The sequence below is a fragment of the Eptesicus fuscus genome, chromosome 6 (genome assembly GCF_027574615.1).
Source record: "Eptesicus fuscus isolate TK198812 chromosome 6, DD_ASM_mEF_20220401, whole genome shotgun sequence".
Classification (NCBI taxonomy): Eukaryota; Metazoa; Chordata; class Mammalia; order Chiroptera; family Vespertilionidae; genus Eptesicus; species Eptesicus fuscus.
The window spans coordinates 44,205,468-44,225,823 of NC_072478.1; the positions used below are offsets into that span (position 1 = coordinate 44,205,468).

Below are 20,356 nucleotides of genomic sequence, written 5' to 3' on the forward strand. Positions count from 1 at the left end.
ACTTTGCCTGTTGCATACACTAAAGGGAGAGGAGGGTGTAGGAGTTAAGGGTGTATGTGGAACACTTGTATCTCTGTGTGAATTTGCTCCAGGTCCCTTGCACTCTAGATACCATATCTGGGATGCAACAAACGCCTGCAATTCTGCTTGACCACCTGCTTTCCCTATCTCTAATGCCTTTAATAGCCTGCTTGTCACTTACTGTAGAAATTTCTGTGAGTCTCAGTTCTGACCTCACTTTTGTCCCCTGACATTTTTTTTTTTTTAAGTAAATAACACTTCAGAGTTAGACTTGACAGTATGGATCAGATCAAATGCCTCAATCCACACTCCACTGCCTTTGTTCAGGTGTCACCTGCTTTATTTAAGTAGCTCCCCATATGCCTTCAATCCTCCATAGTGTCACCATGTCATTGTTCAAAAGCACAGACATTTTCTTGTTGATCCCTTGTATAATGAGCTCAGATGACTTATGCTAACATATTCCCTTTTAGGAATAATTATGTGGTAGTCCATGATTTATTGGATGTCAGGTTAATGGAGAGAAGAAGAATCAGGGAAAAGAATGAGGCTGCAACATAATGGAAGAAGGAGTCTGGGGCAAGTTCCTGAGAAGCTGGGACTAATCCATCTGTGCAGGAGTGCAGTGAGGGGGGAAGGGCAGTTGGCATATTGTTGGATGTTATTTTGCTTACTGTATCAATTACAGCTAGTTTTGGTTGCATAGACACAGCAGGAGCTAATTGTTCTCTCGTGTAAAAGAACCCTGAAGGTAGTTGGTCCAGGATGGTCTGGTGGCTCCACAGTATGAAAAGTTTTACAGGCTTCCATATTTCCGCCAGCTCATAGCTTCCGTCTTCAGGTCGTGGGTTCATAGCGCAGGATGGCTACCCACCTCCAGCTATGGTGTCTGCGGGGGAAGCCAGAAGCAGGAGGAAAAGTTAACTTCCATCCAGATCGGATTCTTTGAAACATCCCTTTTTATAGCTCATTGTCCAGAATGTAGTGTACAATTCAGGCCACCCAGGAGCCTAAGATATGTAGTGTTTTATTCCGAGATGCAATGTGCTGCACTAAAAATAGTAATATAAAAATACCCTTCTAAGGAGAATAGACAACCAGTAGCCTCTGTTACACTTGCTCTTTAAGTTTTCCCCTCACGTTCTCTTCGTTTAATTGCCTTTTTTAAAATTTTTATCGCCAGATCATTCTTCTCCTTAGCCCTAGGCTCACACTCTATGAGCTTAGCCACACTCCTTCAGGTCTTGCATCATCCATAATTCCTACTTGTCCTACCTAAAGTTGACTCAAGTCCAGGTATTCCCACGACACATATGAGGTAAAGATATATATTAAAGATTTTTAAGGATATGCTGGGAGGGAGTGCCAAATAAGGCAAATAAAATGATGAAACCTGTGAACTTGGTTTGACTTGAGTTGATGTATTAAAGGGAGAGTTTAGTTCCACTTTACATAAATATAGTCTGTGTTAAATTTTAGATAAGATAGGTAAATTAAAGGAGTAGAGTTAAATATGTAAATGATAAAGTGGAGTATACTAAAATGTTCCCCCTTTGGGGATTAGTTGTACTTTCTGCTCCAGTTTGAAATGCCTTCATCCTGGAAAGCTAAAGTGATTTTTAAGCATTTTTTTAGACCACCCCTGCCCTTTTAAATCATATTCTGATGTGATACCTGATGCACAGAGCAAAACGGTTCTCTGGAGAGGGAGTTCAATTGCTGGATCAAGTTGGGAATTTGGTTGCTATAACTACAACTTCACAGATGTGCTGTACGTATAAATGCAAAGCTCTCCTATGCCTTGGAATACTGGCTTTGGTAGTGTCTCAACAAAGTAAGTACGTAGCCTTTCAGAGAGGGACTCTGCTGTTTTTGTGTGTGTGGTCGATGTGGTATCTCAGGTCATCTTATGCTTGAGGGGTCTTCGGTAAGGGAATTTGTCATTGATGATCCTTGGTGTATATGAGTATGTGAGTTCACCCTAGGAATCCTTATTTGCAGTGATACTGGGTTTCTCTTGCAGAAGTAAATTTTATACACTGAGTGGCCAGATTATTATGATCTCTGAACACATAATAATGTGGCCACTCAGTGTATTTCGTAAAGGTTTCAAAGTCTGATGTGTGTATCAGTGAAATACAGTATTTCTCAGTAAAGTGTTTGAATTGCTTATCTGCTGTTAGCTGTAAAGGAATTCACTACCCTTGCTTGTGCCAGTTATTTTGGAGGGGGGGTGGTGGATTGGAGGGATGTGTGAGCTACTGTCTTACCCTATGAATTCAAAGTCTCTTACATATATAGCAACTAAATTTGTTTTTGTTTAAAGGAGCACACTTTCAGTACTGAGAACACTAACAAAATAACAAGAGGAAAGATATTGTTAAGAGAAAGATTGATATGTGAAGGAAATTATATGTGGTAAAATCAGAATGTCTTTATAAAACTAAAATTTCAAATTAATCATAGTTCAGGGATCCTTTTTTTATTTTTATCATGAATTAAGTTTATATATACATATATATATATATACACACACACATATATATATATACATACATACATAAATAAAAATCATATAAATGTATTTATAAAAAATTAAATGTATGTTAAAGCCAACAAAATTATATATTTGAATGTTAAAGAAAATATATTTATTCTATATTATTTTTCTGACTTTTTTGGATTACTGAAAATTACTTAATAGTACTTGAAGAGTAAAAATAGTTGAAATAAATAATGTGAAATAATAGCTTAGACATGCATATTAATTTCTTGTGTTAAAATTTAAATATGTGGGTTTTAAAACTATCAGCTTAATATTTATTACTGATTAGAATATGAACTATAAGTCTAACATATTAAAAGTTACTGGTTTCCTTAGATATTTCTCACTTTTGCCACACATTTATGGTTTCATAGGGGTTAGGTGTTTTTGCAGTTAATTTTATTTTTTTATTGATGGCTTACTTTATGTTTTAAAACTATAAACTTCTTAGTGTGTTAGTTTCATTAAGATAACTTTGTCATACCCTGGCCTGCGTGGCTCAGGGTTGACCTATGAACCAGGAGGTCATGGTTCAATTCCTGGTCAGGGCACATGCCTGGGTTGCGGGCTCGATCCCCAGTAAGGGGCGTGTAGGACTGGGTGAAAAAGGTGAAGAAGAGATTGAGGAGTACAGATTGATAGTTACAGAATACTCATGATGATTGATATAAAGTACAGCATAGGAAATATAGTTAATATTATTGTGATAACTATGTATGGCGCCAGGTGGGGGGGCTACTGGAAATATCAAGGGGATCATTTGACAGTTGTCTAACCACTATGCTATACACCTGAAACTAATAGAAAATAATATTGAATGTAAAGTATAATTTTTAAAAAGTTGAACTTATAAAAAGATTTTATTACTTAATTGAATATTGTTATATAAATAAAACTAGAGGCCCGATGCACGAAGATTCGTGCAAGAATGGGCCTTCCTTCCCCTGGCTGCTGGCACCGCCTTCGCTTGGCTCGGAGCCGCCTTTCCGCCTTCCCATGCTTCCCAGAGGCCCCGAGCGGCTGGGGTGGTGTGGAACGCCTGCATCGTTGCCATGGCAACAATGCAAGCATCCCGTCCCCAGCTGCTCGGCGCTTGCGTATGCAAGTTAACCCGCCATCTTTGTTGGGTTAATTTGCATACTTGCTCCTGATTGGCTGGTGGGCATCGTGAAGGTATGGTCAATTTGCATCTTTCTCTTTTATTAGTGTAGATATTAGGGCATTGGTCAAAATCTTCCAAATACTTTTCTATTTTTTTAAATTGTTTTTTGGATGAACACACAATATAATATACACATGATGTATTAGATAATTGTATACCTGAAACCTATATAATTTTATTAGCCAATTTCACCCAATAAATTTTATAAAAAGTAAAAATAAATAAAATTATGTTTTGGTTTATTAAAGTGAATTTAGAAAACCATCATTAAATATTTCTACTTAATTCAGTTTTTACAAATAGGAAAAGTTTAAGTTGAGAGTATTTCATTTCATCAGTGTAAATCACATGTATTCCAGGATTTGTATAGGTATATACAGTACATTTAATGAAGAAGCTTGGCAGTGTCCTTTCCTCTTGAATATTTTGGAATAGTTTGAGAAGGATAGGTGCTAATTCTTTGAGTGTTTGCTAAATTTACCCATGAAGCCACCTGGCCCAGGACTTGGGTTTGTTGGAAGTTTTGTAATTACTACTTCAGTTTTGCTAGTTGTAATCAGTCTGTTCAGAATTTCTGTTTCTTTTTGATCCAATTTTGGAAGATCGCATATTTCTAAGAATTAATCCATTTCTTTGAGATTGTTTAATTTGTTGGCATATAGTTGTTCATATTTTCTTACAATTCTTTGTATTTCTGTGGTGTCCGTTGTTACTTTTATTTCTGATTTTATTTATTTGGGGCCTCTCTCTTTGTTTTTTGATGAATCTGGTTAAAGGTTTATCAGTCTTGTTGATCTTTGCAAAGAACCACTTCTTGGTTTCAGTGATCTTTTGTATTATCTCTTTAGACTATTTCATTTATCTCTACTCTGATCTTTATTACTTCCTTCTACTCACTTGGGCTTTTTTTGTTCTTCTTTTTCTAGTTCTTTTAGGTGAAAGGTGAGATTGTTTATTTGAGATTTTTGTTTGTTTCTTTCTTGAGGTAGGCCTGTAGTGCTATGTATTTTCCTCTTAGGAATGCGTTCACTGTGTCCCAGAGATTTTGTGTTTTGTGTTTTCATTTTCATTTGTCTCACGGTGTCTTTTGATTTTTCCCTTGATCTCATTGTTAACACATTTATTATTTAGTAAAATGTTATTTATCCTCCATGTGTCTGTGTGTTTTTCAGTTTGTTTGTTTTGTTTTGTTTCCTTAATTGATTTCTAGTTTCATACCACTGTGGTTGGAGAAGATGCTTGATATGATTTCAGTCTTTTTCAATTTATTGAGACTTATTTTGTGTCTTAATATGTGGTCTATCCTAAAAAATGTCCTATGTGCACTTGAAAAGAATGTATATTCTGGTGCTTTGGGGTGAAATGCTCTGAAAATACCAATTAAATTTATCTTGTCTAGTGTGTTAAGACTGCTGTTTCCTTGTTGATTTTCTGTATAGATATATCCATTAACATCTATGAAATATTAAAATCTCTCACTTTATGTCCATCAAGATTTGCTTTATACATTTAGGTACCTCCTATTTAGATTCATAATTGCTTATAAGGGTTATATACTCTTGTTTGATTCCTTTATCATTATATAATGTCCTTCTTTGTCTCTTATCAAAGTCTGCTTTAAAGTCTATTTTTTCTGAAATATATTTTGCTACCCCAGCTTTTTCCTTTTTCGCCTCCCAGTACATCTTTATTGATTTCAGAGAGGAAGAGAGAAAGAGAGAGACAAGGAAAGGGGAGGAGAGGGCAGGGAAGGGAGGGGAGGGGAGAGAAAGGAAGGAAAGGAGAGGGAAACCTCAGTGATGAGAGAGAATCATTGATCGGCTGCCTCCTGCACGATTAGGGGATCAAGCCCACAACCTGGGCATGTGCCCTGACTGGGAATCGAACCGTGACCTTTGGTTCACAGGTTGACACTCAACCACTGAATCACTGTGGCTGTTTTTTGTGGTGTTGTGTTTTGTTTTTTTTTAAATTACATGAAATATCTGTTTCCATCTTCTCACTTTTAGTCTCTGTATGTCTTTTGTTCTGAGATGGGCCTATTGTAGACAGTATACATATACGTCTTGTATTCTTATTCATTTAGCTACCCTATGTCTTTTGATTGGAGCACTTACTCTATTTACACTGAAAGTAATTATTGATAAGTATGTATTTATTGCCATTTTATTCTTTATAACTATGTTTCTCTATTTTTTCTTTCATTTTAAAAAAATATTGTTTTATTTATTTCAGCGAGGAAGGGAGAGGGAGAGAGAGAAACACCAATAATGAGAAAGAATCATTGATCATCGGCCTCCTGCACACCCCACATTGGGGATCGAGCCCACAACCTGGGCATATGCCTTGACCAGGAATCGAACCATGACCTCCTGGTTCATAGGTTGACATTCAACCACTGAGCCACACCAACTGGGCTGCTACCTTGTCTTCTATATCACTAATGCTATGGGTACACCAATTTCAGCCACCACCCACTTAGTGACTGCAAACCTTTGTGGTGGGGCAGGGTTTCAGGGTGCAATTTGGGTGAGCGAAGGAAAAATGGTACCTTGCCTAGAGATAAACAGTTCATTTTCTCTCCAATTCTGTCCAAACTTTCTCAATAGCCTTCCTAGAAAGTTTATACCATAGGCCCAAGCTGGCCACAGCTGCTGACAGTTCTGCAGGGTGCAATTTGGCAGGGTGGGCATTGGGTGGGTGGGGCTAGTGGATCTTCCCTTCAGGAGGCACTGGTCAGGCACTAGGCTGGGAGGGATAGCCCTCGCCCCAGAGCAACACCACTCAGTTTCTGACCCCCCGCTGAGTCACTTGGACCTCTACTCCACGGGCCAGGCAGCTGACTCTTCCGCAGGGCATGAGCTCAGCAGGGTGAAGCAACAGAGAGGGGGAGTTGGGCTGTTGCATTCCCCCAGGCTGGTGCCACATGGAGGGGAGTGCTTGTTCCAGGAAACACGGTTTCTGTATGCAGTGTGGGAGACTCAGCGCTGGGAGTCTGGGGGCTGTCCCTTTAGTTCTCTCTCCAAGCCACACACTCCATTATCTCTCCTCACATGACTTCAGTTTGCTCTGCATGGCCCTCCTTCTGCTGGAGTCCTTTGAGAGGGCGCCTGGGTTTCTACCAGACTCCCATCTCTCCCTAATGGACAGATTACTCGCTGATTCTCATGGCCAGATGTTATGTGGACACCTCTTTCCAGCTCTGGTGCGTTGGGCTTGGGAGTCCAGCATGTGGGTGCGGGCCAGCCCTTTTCATCTTTGCCCTGCTTTACCAATCTTGATGTGGCTTCTTCTCTAAATTCTTGGTTATAAGATTTCTGTCCACCTAGTCTTCAGTTGGTTATTCAGGTTGATTGCTCTATATTTTAGTTGTAATTACAGTTTGGTCCTGGGAGGAGGTGAGTGTAACTTCCACCTACTTCTCCATCTTGAATCCTTCTCTGCCTTTTTCTTAATTATGCCTTTTAAGAGTAAAAACTTTGCATCTTAATGAAGGTCCATTATGTTAACGTTTTCTTTTATAGTTTGTACTTTTGGTGTCCTCTTTAAGAAATTTTTTCATAACCTTATGTCAAAGGCTTTCTCATGTTTTTCTAGAAATTTAATAGTTTTAGCTTTTCCATTTAGGTATGAGATCCATTTTGATTTAATTTCATGTATAATATAAGTTAAGGATTAAGGTTTATGTTTTTACATACAGATATTTAGTTGTTTCAGGACCATTTATTGAAAATAATATTTATTCATTAATGTGCCTGGGTACATTTGTTAAAAATCAATTTACCATAGTTGTTTAGGTCTATTTCTGGAATCTTTCTTCTGTTCTAAATTGCTCCACATGTCATACCTAATACCACATTGTCTTCATTTGTGTTACTTTATAGTAACTTCTGAAATTTTGTAGTTACATCCGTATCTTTGTTCTTTATAAAAATGGTTTTAACTTTTCTATATCTTAGCCTTTCATTTTAAAATCAGCCCATCATTGCCAAATGTTGTTAGGATTTGATTGGAATTGCACTGGATTTATAGATCAATTTGGGAAGGTTTACTATTTTAGCAATATTGAGCCCTCCAAACCATGAACTTGGTATATCTCATAATTTGTCTAATATAATTTCCTTTTGCAGATTAGCATTGCTTTGTAGTTGTTAGTGTACAAGTCATGCACACCCTTTATCAAATTTATTCCTAAGTATTTTTTATGATAAATAGTAGGTTTTTATTACCTCAGTCTATAAGGGAAGAGCTGAAGCAGAGGTTAAACAATATGCCAGTGTTATGTATTGGTAGAATTAGAAGGAAAAATTACCTACAAAACAATTACCCTACAAAACAAAATGAAACAAGATAAGTATGGCTTCTGAGTAATGTCCATGTTTCATTCAGATGCTTTAAATAAATTGACAGTTGTTACTTGATATCTTTGTAAGAAATTATATATGTGTGTGAGTGTATGCTTTTCCTTTCTTGGAAATGTGGCTTTTATTAACTTTCAAATTTTATTAATGCAGTATTTGCAAGTAGACTGAATTATTCAGGTTCACCCTTAGAAAGATATGCCAAGTTTTTTGGGAGGCCGGTGGCTTAGTTTTGGTGCCATTCATATGACTTTAAAGAATATCAGACTTTTGGTTGGCATTCTTGAGATCCTGTTTGATTCTTGAGATCAGTTCAGGTTCCTTCTGATTTAGGGCTGACCTCAACAATTCATTTGAATTCATCTACCATTTTTCTCATTGACAAGTTACATAGATCTCTTTGGTCATTTTTAGATAATATTTTAGAGCTAAGCTTCTTTGTCTCTTCAACACATACGCGATGAGCTGTGCACAATGCAAAGTGAACATTTAACAAAGGCATTTTTGGATAAAGGCGTGTGTCTACACGCTGAAGGGGAAAGCTGTTATGGACCATAACTTTTATACAAGCTGATCAGCTGCCATCTGTGTGCAAAGCACTGTGATCAGCAGAGACCTGCTTGTGCCACTGTGTAGACTGATAGCAGCAGATCAATTTAGCTGAGCTGTTCTCTCGCAGTGTGGTCACGAGGACATGGACACTACCAAAGGGTAGTCCTCGTCCACCACTGTCCTTTGCTGGTTCATATTGTGGCAAGGGAGAAAAACTGCTTGCTCTCTTCACCCCAGCTCAGCTGTGAGGTAAGCTCCACCTTTTTACTCTTGAATGGAAAGACAGAGGCAAAGCAGCTTCTTGCAACTTTTCCCGTGTTGTTTTGATATAAATTTATGCTAGTCTTTTCCATGACAATCCCTCAAGCCAGGTATACAATTCAGCGTTGCTTTGGTGGAGAGCAATGTGTGCAGCACAGCTTGGGTAAATTTTAATAACAAAATTGCACTGCAGAGCACATCTAAGGATTTGACCTTGAAGACTCATAGGAGAGTAGACATTGCAGATTTTCCTACTTGCCCTTGACTTACAAGAGAGTAGATAATGAATTAATAGAAATTGATAAAGAGCGTCTGTCAGGCAGCCGCTGAGGTCATGAGGCTGGTATGCGGAAGCAGTGCCCATACAACATGCGTGACACATAACTGCAGCCAGGAGGGGTGGGTGGGTCATCGAAGCAGGAAATTGGCCGTCAGAAGGAATGTTGGCTCTCTGCTCAAGCTCCAGCCGCCGCGTGGACTCACTGAGAGAAAATACACTGGGAAATGGGGAGTGCTCATTGCTGCAGAGAAAAGAGCTCATGGAAGGTGGCAGTGCCATTGCTTCAAAGATACCATTGAAGACAGTGCAGGTTAGATTTTTTTTTAAAGGAATTAAAACGTTAATAGCATAAATATCAAATGTTTAGTACTTCTGTGGTTACATAGACAGCAGGCTTGAACAGAGGGGGAAAACACAGCTATGAGGCCCTCGCTTGTGATTTTTTTCCGTGTGCTCTGTTTTCATAAGCAAAGGTTAGATGTTGAGATTCACTGAGCAGCGGAACAAACCCCCGTTAATTTGTGCAGGGTGATGATTGTTAAAATATTTCTAAATGAGCCTTGAGACAAATTTAGGGAAGCTTAATTGTATGCTTAGTTTCCCCCAGTAGTTACTACTGAAATAGGAGCCTGTTAAAGACCATGCTTTATAAACAGTTTGTAATTTACACACACAACTTATATGTGTGCTTGGTGTGTATATATGTTTTTGTTTTAAATAGCTGTTGTTTTCTTTTTTGTTGTTGTTGAACAAATGAGTGAGGATAAAATATTACAAAAAGATTAAATGCATTTTTACATTGTCTTTCAAACCACTTTCCTCTTATACTTCTATTAAAATTTATTCCTGTATATTCTACTGATTTTTGAGAATGGAATGAATGGCACCAGCAGTTTCCTGTTAGATTGTTTTTCTTAAAGTTAATTGCTCCTCTGCTATCTAAAGACAATGTCATGAATATTGTTTGTAAGTCCAAAATAAATACATAGATTTTGGTTTAGGAGCATCGTTACAGTCATTTGATCAGATTTTAAAGGAAGAAAGTAAAATTTAGTAACTGCTTATCATTTCCTAGAAATGAAAGTATGAACCATTCATATCTAGAGTACTACATTTTTAATCATTTTGTGCATTAGGATTGCCTGCCAGTATAATCTCAGTATGGTTGCTGTGTATTCCCCCACAGGTTATAGCCTGGCATGAATAAGTTTACATTCCAGTACTGAGGCATTGCATTCCACGGGGCAGTTCTGACGCACAACAAGAATGTGGAGGCCCATACAAAGGGCGCGTTTAGGGACCCTGATAGAAGAGGCTTCTGTGCTCAGCGACTGCCTTTCGTAGAAACTCACGTTGGTAGAAAGTGCTCTTGAATCAACTTGGGTGGGGATCATGTGGCAACAGAAACTTAGAACAGGATGGCCTGACCAGAGCAAGAGCCTGCAACACCCTGTGTGGTGTGTCACTACCTATGGGTATCTATGAAAACTAGGTAAGACTTTATATTATCAAACATTTGTGCTTTCTTGTTGTGTGCCTTGAACTTGAAAGAATGTTTACCAGGCTATTCGGTTTTTTCTTCTGCACATTTTTGATATTATAAAGTCATTCATTTTTCTACCTGTGAACATATTGAACTTATTTCAATTTTAGGAGCAATTTGTAATTCTTAATTTGTACTGTACAAAAAGTTTAGCAAAAGTTATGTAACGGGAATGCAAATCTGGATTGTTAAACTGTTTTTTGAGGAAGAGTTCCTAAATTAGTTGTGCTGAGGGAATCTGAGCATTTAGGAATACTCTGCTTGTTACCCTGCAAGAGGTCTTTTCATTAATCATTTGCTGTGAGGTGGTTTTTATTTATTTTTTTATTTTTTTAAATATCTCAGAGAACCGATAGATTGGACCAGAGTGAATCTATATCACTTTTAGTTGTCACTTTTGGTTGTTTAATGTAAGATTATAAGGACACTGAAATACATTGAGGTTAAATAGTTGAGAGGCAGGCTTCACAGTGTATTTACACAGAACAATTTAGAAGGATTTAAAGGTAGTCTGTAATAATTAAATGTTCATGCAGTCTAGAACCAGAAGACTGTCAGCATTCTTAAATACATATACCATACTTCTCTGTCTCTCCCTCTCTCTCTCTCACTCTCTGATTTTATAGCCTCTGATGAAAGGCTGGTATCTAGTATAGAAAGGGCTCATAGGCTTTTATGCTAAGTCTTTCAAACCACTTTCCTAATAGGCCAAGTCTCATTAGTAACTGTTATCTACATCTTGCTTGTTTTTGAAAGACAATTATTCATATATGTGTATTCATATTTGTGTCTTGTACAATAGATAAGTATGCACATGTAGAAGGATGGAAATGACTAGAAGACTGCGATTAATTTGAAAAATAGTTTAATTCAAGATTTAAAAAGAAGCTATGCCACTTTAAAAATTAAGGAGTTTAAACTTTAAAAATATCTTTGTTTATCTTGGTATGTGGTATTATGAGTGGCATTTCAAAGAAGCAGATGTTCCACTGGTTGAAGTTCTGGCAGCAGCTGCCGAACAGGCTAGGCTTTTATAGATTTGGCATTCAGATCTTTGACGAGTCCAGGGTAACCCTCAGGTTCTTGGTGGTCATTTGTACTTTTGCTGCATTTGAATCGCCTTCTAAATTCCAAAAGCTGATTCCTGCTCAGAGCACAGGCCTGAGTTGCGGGCTCGATCCCCAGTGGTTCAGCTGTGACCTAGGAACAGTTTCTCACTCAACGAGCTAGTGTGTGAGCCTAGCCAACCTCTGAGAATCCACCATCCAGCAGAGCCCTGCACTTGTCATTGGGTTGGTGCTGTTTGGGTAAATGTGGTCACTATGGAGTATTCCTGAGGAGGCCCTGGAATTACTCCTCATAAATGTGAAGCTTCAAAGACTAGAGTTTATGTTACTGAATGTGGAAAAGGGCTATAGAAGAAAGCAAGAGAAAGGGTAAGACCAATAACAGACTCCTGCGCTTACAGAGTCTGGCATTTCGGGCATCTGCTTTAACCTAAGGCTTTTAGGTAGGTTGGCTTAGTTTCTCCAGTTGTGAAATGAGAATTGAACTGGAGGGGCAGTTCTCATGGGAAGAATAGGATCCATATTATAATCACTTGGAGGCCTTTTTCTAAATCCAGAATGTTTCAGGACCTTTGAGTAGCACATTGGATGATGGTGTACTTTCAGGTGTAAAACTGAAGGGAAAAAATACGGAAAGACATTTTACTATATAATTTTTAAAGTTTTTTCTCAGTTTTGAAATTCTATAAATTCATTTTGGCTTTATGATACAATTGTAGGAGAAAATATGACATTGTTTTTATTAAACTCATGATGCTAACTGTTCTGCCTGTTATCAGAGCTTCTTATGTACTTATCTTCCACAGAATACAAACTACTTAAGAGTAAGGACTACCCAGCCAATGTGTCAGGGGTTCAGCTGTCACCTAGGAACAGTTTGATTCCTGGTCAGAGCACAGACCCGAGTTCCGGGCTCGATCCCCAGTAGGGGCCATGCAGGAGCAGCGGATCAATGATTCTCATCATTGATATTTCATCTCTCCCTGTTCCTTCCTCTGAAATCCATAAAAATATATTTTTTTAAAAAAAGAATAGGGACTATATTTAGTGAGTTTCTTTTAAGCTCTGTATTGATTACAGAGTTTATATTGATTGTATAATGTGTCCAGTGATTATTTGGAAGAGGACTAGGAACAAAATGTTCTCTCTGTTTCCACATATATGTAGAGATAGGGCAAAGGTGAGGGTGGCCTCTAATTTATGGTCAAGGATAAAATGAGATTAATGCTGGGTAACAGAAAAATGGCTGTCTTCCTAACTCTGGTTTAAAATATTTCAGTATTATTTGTTTAGTTTTTCTCATCTCTTCCTAGTTTTTTGAACTACAGCTACTATTACTTCATTGCTTAATTAATGTAGAGAAGAGCTTGGTCCCAGGTTTATCAGTGGTATAATTCAGTCACAAACTTCATTCTTCCTCTGTCCCTAATGGTTTGTTGTTCTTTGGTTAAAGTGGAGTTTCAACTTTTTCTTATTCAAGTCCTGAAATTTTGCTAAGAAACCCAGAGCCATTAATACAAACAAAAATTCTCTTGATAAGTTGGTCTTTTAAAATCACCACCCTTGGGAGGAGATTTTAGTGTTGTTGCTTTCTTAATCCTCACCAAGGATATGTTTATTGATTTGAGAGAGAGAGAGAGAGAGAGAGAGAAGAGAAATATCGATTGTTTTTCTCCTGTACGCTCCACGACCAGAGATCGAACTTGCAACCTGAGTATGGGCCCTGACCAGGAGTCGAACTGTGATTTCCTGGTTCATGGGTCAGCGTTCACCCACTGAGTCGTACTAGCCAGGCTACTACTATCTTTCTTTATGAACTTGTCTATTCTAGATATTTCATATGACTGTAATCATATAGTATTTGTCCTTTTGTGACTGGCTTATTGCAAATAGCATAATGCTTTCAAGGCTTATCCATGTTGTAGCATGTGTCAGAACTCCAGTCCACTCTGTGGCTAATATTCCATTGTATATATGTATGTATGTGTATGTATGTGTACGTGTGTGTGTGTGTGTGTGTGTGTGTGTGTGTGTGTGTATATTTATATCACACTTTGTTAATACATTCATCTGTTGATGGACCCTTGAATTGTTTCTACTTTTTGGCTATTGTGAATAATGCTGCAGTGAACATTGGTGTGCAAATATCTGTTTGAGTTCCTGTTTTCAGTGTTTTATTATTTATGTAGCAGTGGACTTGAGGGATCTTTATGGAAATTCTAGGTTCAGCTTTTAGAGGAAGTGCCAAACTGTTTTCCACAGTGACTACACCATTTTATACTCCCACCAGCAAAGTTCAAGTGTTACAATTTATTTGCATTCTCTTTATCACTGGTTATTATTAGTTTTTAGTTGATAGCCGTTCTACTATCTCATTTACATCTATTGTCAGTTGTGAAATAGTATCTCATTGTGGTTTGGATTTGCTTTTCCTTAATGACTAAGGATGTTGAAATTTTCATGTACTTTCTTAAAATTTTTATTTTTCAATGACAGTTTACATTAAATATATGTTGTATTAGACAGTCATATACTTTACAAAGTGATCCCCCCGATATTTCAAGTACACCTGGCACTACACATAGTTATTACAGTATTATTGACTATATTTCCTGTGTTGTACTTTACATCTCTGTGACTATTTTCTAAGTACCAATTAGTACTTCTTAATCTCTTTACCCTCCCCCCCATTCCCCTCCCTTCTCACAACCATCAGTCTCTTCTCTGTGTCTGTAAGTCTGTTTCTATTCAACATTTCATTTTTTTAAATTATTGACTTTAGAGAGAGAGAGAGAGAGAGAGAGAGAGAGAGAGAGAGAGAAATATTGCCTCTTGCACACACCCCTACCTCAGATTGAACCCACAACCTTGGTATGTGCCCTGACAAAAAATTGAACCCACCACCTTTTGGTATATGGGATGACACTCCAACCAACTGAGCCACATAGCCAGGGCTCAACTTTTCATATTCCTATTTGCTAGTTGTATATTGTCTTATTCAAGTTCTTTGCCTGCTTTTTAATTGGGTTGTTTGTCGTTTTGTTGTTGCGTGCTAGGAGTTCTTTATATATTCAGGACATTAAACCCTCGTCAGATATATTATTTGCAAATATTTTCTCTCTTTTTTTAGATTGTCCTTTTAGTTTCTTGATAATGTTCTTTTTATGCACAGAAGTTTTTTTAAGTTTGATGTTCAGTTTATTTTCATTTTTTGCTTTTGGTGTCATGTCTAAGAATCCATTGTCAAATCCAAGGTCACCAGTGTATTTATCCTTATGGTTTTTTTCTAAGGGTTTTAAGGTTTGGACTCTTGTTTAGGTAAGTGATCCATTTTGAGTTAATTTTTGTTTATGGTGAGAGATAGGAGTCCAACTTTATGTGCAAATACAGTTGTCCCATACATAGTTGAAGAATTTTTTTTTTTTTGCCTTAGTTGGTTTTGCTCAGTGGTTAGAGCACTGGCCCTCAGACTGAGAGGTCTTGGGTTCGATTCTGGTCAGAGGCTGGTCGGGGCTCAACGAATTGATGTGTCTGTCCCCCTCCCTTCTTCTCTCTCTGGAAATCAATGGAGAAAGTATCCTTAAGTGAGGATTAGCAAAAAAAAAAAAAGAAAGAAAGAAAAGAAGCTCTTCTTCCCTCATTGAATGAACGTCACACCTTTATCAAAATTCATTGGCCATAGATATATGGGTTTATTTGTGGACTTTTAATTTTATTTCATTTTTTCTGTCCTTGTGCCAGTACCACACTGTTTTGATTACTGCAGCTTTGCAGTAAGTTTCAAAATCAAGAAGGTTGAGGCCTGTGACTTTGTTCTTTTTCAAAATTCTTTGGCTAATTAGGGCCTCTTGCAGTTCCATATGAATCTGGAGATCAGCATTTCCATTGTGCAAAAAAGGCTTTTGGAACTTTAATAGGGATTGCATTGAATCTGTTAGATCACTTTGCGTAGTTTCTTATAAGACGTAATAACAGAAAGGAGTGCATTTGATGGGACTAACTGTCTGTTTCTGACAGTGGCACCAAGGAATATTTGTATGTTTGAGTATGGGTAGATATATATAGATATTTGTAGGTTTGTTTGAGTATGGATAGCTGTATATAGATATTTTAAAAAGAATTTTTCAGATATGCTAAGTATGATTCTGTTTTTGATTTTCATAAAAACAGAATTTTGGAGCAGGGAAGGACTTAAGTTAGGGCCTACTCTAACCTGATAATCTCAATAATGAGTAAAATGTAGAATGTGAGATCACATATTGGCTTGCTAGAGATCACAGTGATACAGTAAAATATTGACTCTCCTCTTCTCTTCATCTTACATGACTTTTTCACCATAAAGTTTGATGCATTAAATGTCACTATTATAAAGAGGATTGCAAACAGAACAAGAATATCCATAGGAATCACTCAAAATGTCTAACTTGGAAAAATTGCTCGATCAAATAGTTCTTTGGAATAATTTTTTCTCATATTTTTTATATTTTTCTCAAAGATAGTTTATTAAAAATGGCTACTAAAGTGTTGACTGGAGGGAAGGGAGGGGGGAATTTGGGAGTAGTGAATGGCAGGGATGGGAGGTGCAGTAGTAGAACAAGTCAGGATTACCTAGCTTGGCAGGATTTTCTCTTCATGGTTTTAGTCATCATAAAGCTGGGCCAGAGAGAATCAACCTGCTCTGGTGTTAAGATGGGAGTTCTCACAGATAGCACAAAGGTGCTATGTCTGAGTTCACTAGTGCAAAGTTTTCAGGAAGAATGGGCAGTTAATATGCATATCCACTTAATTACTTCTATAGTAAGGAAGAAGAGTTTAAGTTGAATACTGTTTTCTTTAAAATTTAAGCATGAATTGATTTGAAATTTTAGAGAAGTAAATACACTTTTTAGGTGAAAGAAATTTTAACCTAAGCCGCTTAAGTTATAGAAGAGAATTACATACACTCTATACTTTTTTGGATTTTTCATAATTTTCCATTGATTCTATTCCCATTCCTATTATAATATTCTAAAGCTTCACCTAACTGGGAATGATTTAAAACAGCCTAACTTAGAACATATTTATACTGACTCTCTTTTACTTGCATTATTAATTGTGCTGGAATTTTCCAGATAAATATAGGGTATCTCAAAAAATGTATACATATACTCTGAATAATTTTAAAGGCAGTGTTTATTTTTTAATTTAATCTAATTTTTAAAAATCTTTATTGTTGAGTATTACAGATGTCCATAGCCCCCTCCCCACATTGCCTTCCTCCACCTGGATCCCCACCCCAGACCCCTTCACCACCCTATTGTCTGTATCCATGGGTAATGCATATATGAATATAAGTTCTTTGGTTAATTTCTTCCCATCCCACCACCTCTTCCCTCTGAGATTCTTCAGTCTGTTCTGTGTTTCCATGCCTCTGGTTCGATTTTTTTATTCAATTCAGTTTATTTTGTTCATTAGATTCCTTGTTTTTTTATTTTGATTTTTAGGTTTCAATTGTTAATAGATATGTGTTTATTGCCATTTTATTGTTCATATTTTTTATCCTTTTTTTCTCTCTTCTTCTTCTTGAAGAAGACCCTTCAACAATTCATGTAATACTGGTTTGAGGTTCCCTGGTGGTCTGGTGGTTAGAATTCAGTGTTCTCATGTAATACTGGTTTGGTGGTGATGAACTCCTTAGCTTTTTCTTGTCTGTGAAGTTCTGACCTTCAATTCTAAATGATAGCTTTGCTGGGTAGAGTATTCTTGGTTATAGGTCCTTGGCTTTCATTACTTTGAATATTTCTTGTCACTCCCTTCTGGCCTGCATAGTTTCTGTTGAGAAATCAGCTGACATATGTATGGGTACTCCCTTGTAGGTAACTAACTGCTTTTCTCTTGCTGCTTTTAAGATTCTTTCTTGTCTTTAACCTTTGGCATTTTAATTATGATGTGTCTTGGTGTAGGCCTCTTGGCTTTCCTCTTGTGTGGAACTCTCTGCACTTCCTGGACTTGTAATTCTATTTATTTTACCAGATAGGGGAACTTTTCTGTCATTATTTCTTCAAGTATGTTTTTAATTTCTTCCTCCCTCTCTTCTCCTTTCAGCACCGCCATGATGTGAATATTGGTACACTTGAAGTTGTTCCAGAGGCTCCTTACACTGTCTTCATATTTTTGGATTCTTTTTCTTTTTGCTCTTCTGATTGGGTGTTTTTTGCTTCCTAAATTCTAAATCACTGATTTGATTCTCAGTGTCCTCTACTGTTGGTTCCCTGTAAATTATTCTTCATTTCAGTTAGTGTAACCTTCATTTCTGACTGGTCCTTTTATGTTGTTGATGTTTTCACTAATTTCCTTAATTCTCACTAAGTTCCTTGAGCATCCTTATAACCATTGTTTTAGTTATATCTAAACCATTGTATCTAGTACTTTGCTTGCTCCCATTTCATTTAGTGCTTTTTCTGGGGATTTCTTCTGTTCTTTCATTTGTGACATGTTTCTTTGTCTTCACATTTTGGCTGCTTCCCTTTGTTTGTTGCTATGTTTTAGGTAGAGCTGCTAAGTCTTCTGAAATTGGTAGAGTAGCCGTATGTAGTAGGTGTCCTGTAGGGCCCAGTGGCTCAGCCTCTCCAGTCACCTGAGCTGGGCATTCTGGGAGTGCCCTTATGTGCACTGTCTTATTGTAATTGAGCCTTGATTGCTTTTAGCGTCACTGGGAGGACTTGACCCCCAGGCCAATTGGCTTTGAGGACCAACTGTAACTACAGGGGAAGAGCTACTGTGTAGGAGCTGACCCCATGGAGCAGGACTTGCTTCAGTGGGTCTATAGTGCTCACCAATTCCATCCCTTAAGTGTGTTGCTAGTGTATGTGGTAGAGTTGTAATCTGCTATGGTATGAAGCTGTTAACCAGGTGCACTTGCTCCTGGGAGGTACAAAGTCAGCCACTGCCTTGCCTTGTTAGGGGTCACCCAGCACGAGCTACAGAGTGATCTTAAGATGGCATTTACTTGTATTGGGCTTGGAGGTGCCCAGGAGAGGCCAAGCTGTGAACCTTGGCAAGCTGCTGCAAGTGCCAGGTCTGGGTCCAGTTATCTAGAGGTATGGGGCACACTGAGTTCAGCTCCTACTTGTTTGAGAGCTTTTAGGAAAGTCTAAAGCCTGATCCAGGATGGGCCATTCATATGGAAAAGACACCGCAAACAGCTTGGGTGGGGCTGCAAGTAATGTGGGCCAGGTTGATGGAGACTCAAATATGGTGCCTGCCACTCAGCTCTGGGAGTGGGGGGAGGGTCTCAGCAGAGGAACAGTGACCTCTCTGCCAGCACTTTTGTCTGGAAGAAAGTTGCTCCCCTGTTTCCACCCTGATGTCAGATAATTTTGTTCCTCCCTGTATGTTCCTGGATCCAGTGCTGGAGCTCAGAGGGAGTGAATCTAAGTTAAGTCTGTGCATGAGCTCTTTAAGAGGAACTGCCTGGGTCTCTGGCTGCCTCTTTGTCACTCATCTACAGTCCCTGCTGGTTTTTCCAGCCCAAACTTACGGGGGACTTCTCTTACCAGCTCTAGAAGCCTGGGCTAGGTAGGGATCTGGTATGGGGCAGAGACACCTTCCTTGCTCCTCAGGGGAGGCCTTCTCAGCCAAGATAACCCTCCAGATTAAAAACATGCCACACGTGGGTGTCAGACCAGCCGTTCCACTCCTCCACCCCTCCTACCAGTCTTAATTATTTAATTCTCTAGTTCAGTGGTCGGCAAACTCATTAGTCAACAGAGCCAAATATCAATAGTACAACGATTGAAATCTCTTTTGAGAGCCACATTTTTTAAACTTAAACTTCTTCTAACGCCACTTCTTCAAAATAGACTCGCCCAGGCCATGGTATTTTGTGGAAGAGCCACACTCAAGGGGCCAAAGAGCCGCATGTGGCTCACAAGCCGCAGTTTGCCGACCACGGCTCTAGTTGTAGGGCTTCCATTCAGCCAGATTTCAGGCAGTTCTGAATAATGGTTGCTCTGTATTTTAGTTGTAATTTTGATGTGGTTATGGGAGAATGCGAGTACCATGTTTATTATGCCACTATCTTGATTTCTCTGTAAGGCAGTGTTTATTAAAATAACATTTCAATTTCAAAATTGAGCTATCAGTCTGATTAGTGTGGCTCAGTGATTGAGCACTGACCTATGAACCAGGAGGTCACAGTTCAATTCCTGGTCAGGGTACATGGCCAGGTTGTGGGCTCAGTCCCCAGTAGGGGGTGTGCAGGAGGCAGCTGACCAATGATTCTCTCTCATTGCTGTTTCTATCTTTGTTTCCCTTTTTCTCTGAAAGCAATAAATATTTTTTTAAAGTGTCATTTTTAAAAAATTGAGCTATCCGCTGTTAAAGTGTGAATACATTTTTTGGGACACCCTGTATATGTCTGAAATTTAACAATTTGAATTATTCCTTGTCATTCTGTGTAAATAATGATTAAAGATAGTTTATCTTTCTCCAATGTGTATTTCTTGTATTGTTTCTAGTTTTTATTAATCTTGAGGGTTGGCTTAAATTTTATATTTTTAAATCTTTTTTTTATTTTATTTTCT

The 20,356-nt window shown here is 38.1% G+C and overlaps 1 protein-coding gene across 2 annotated transcripts in view; it reads left to right on the forward strand.

Annotated features, from left to right (window-relative positions):
* The window catches only part of RAPGEF2 (Rap guanine nucleotide exchange factor 2), a 237,033-nt gene that overhangs the window by 104,341 nt on the left and 112,336 nt on the right, over window positions 1-20,356 (forward strand). The window lies entirely within an intron of this gene.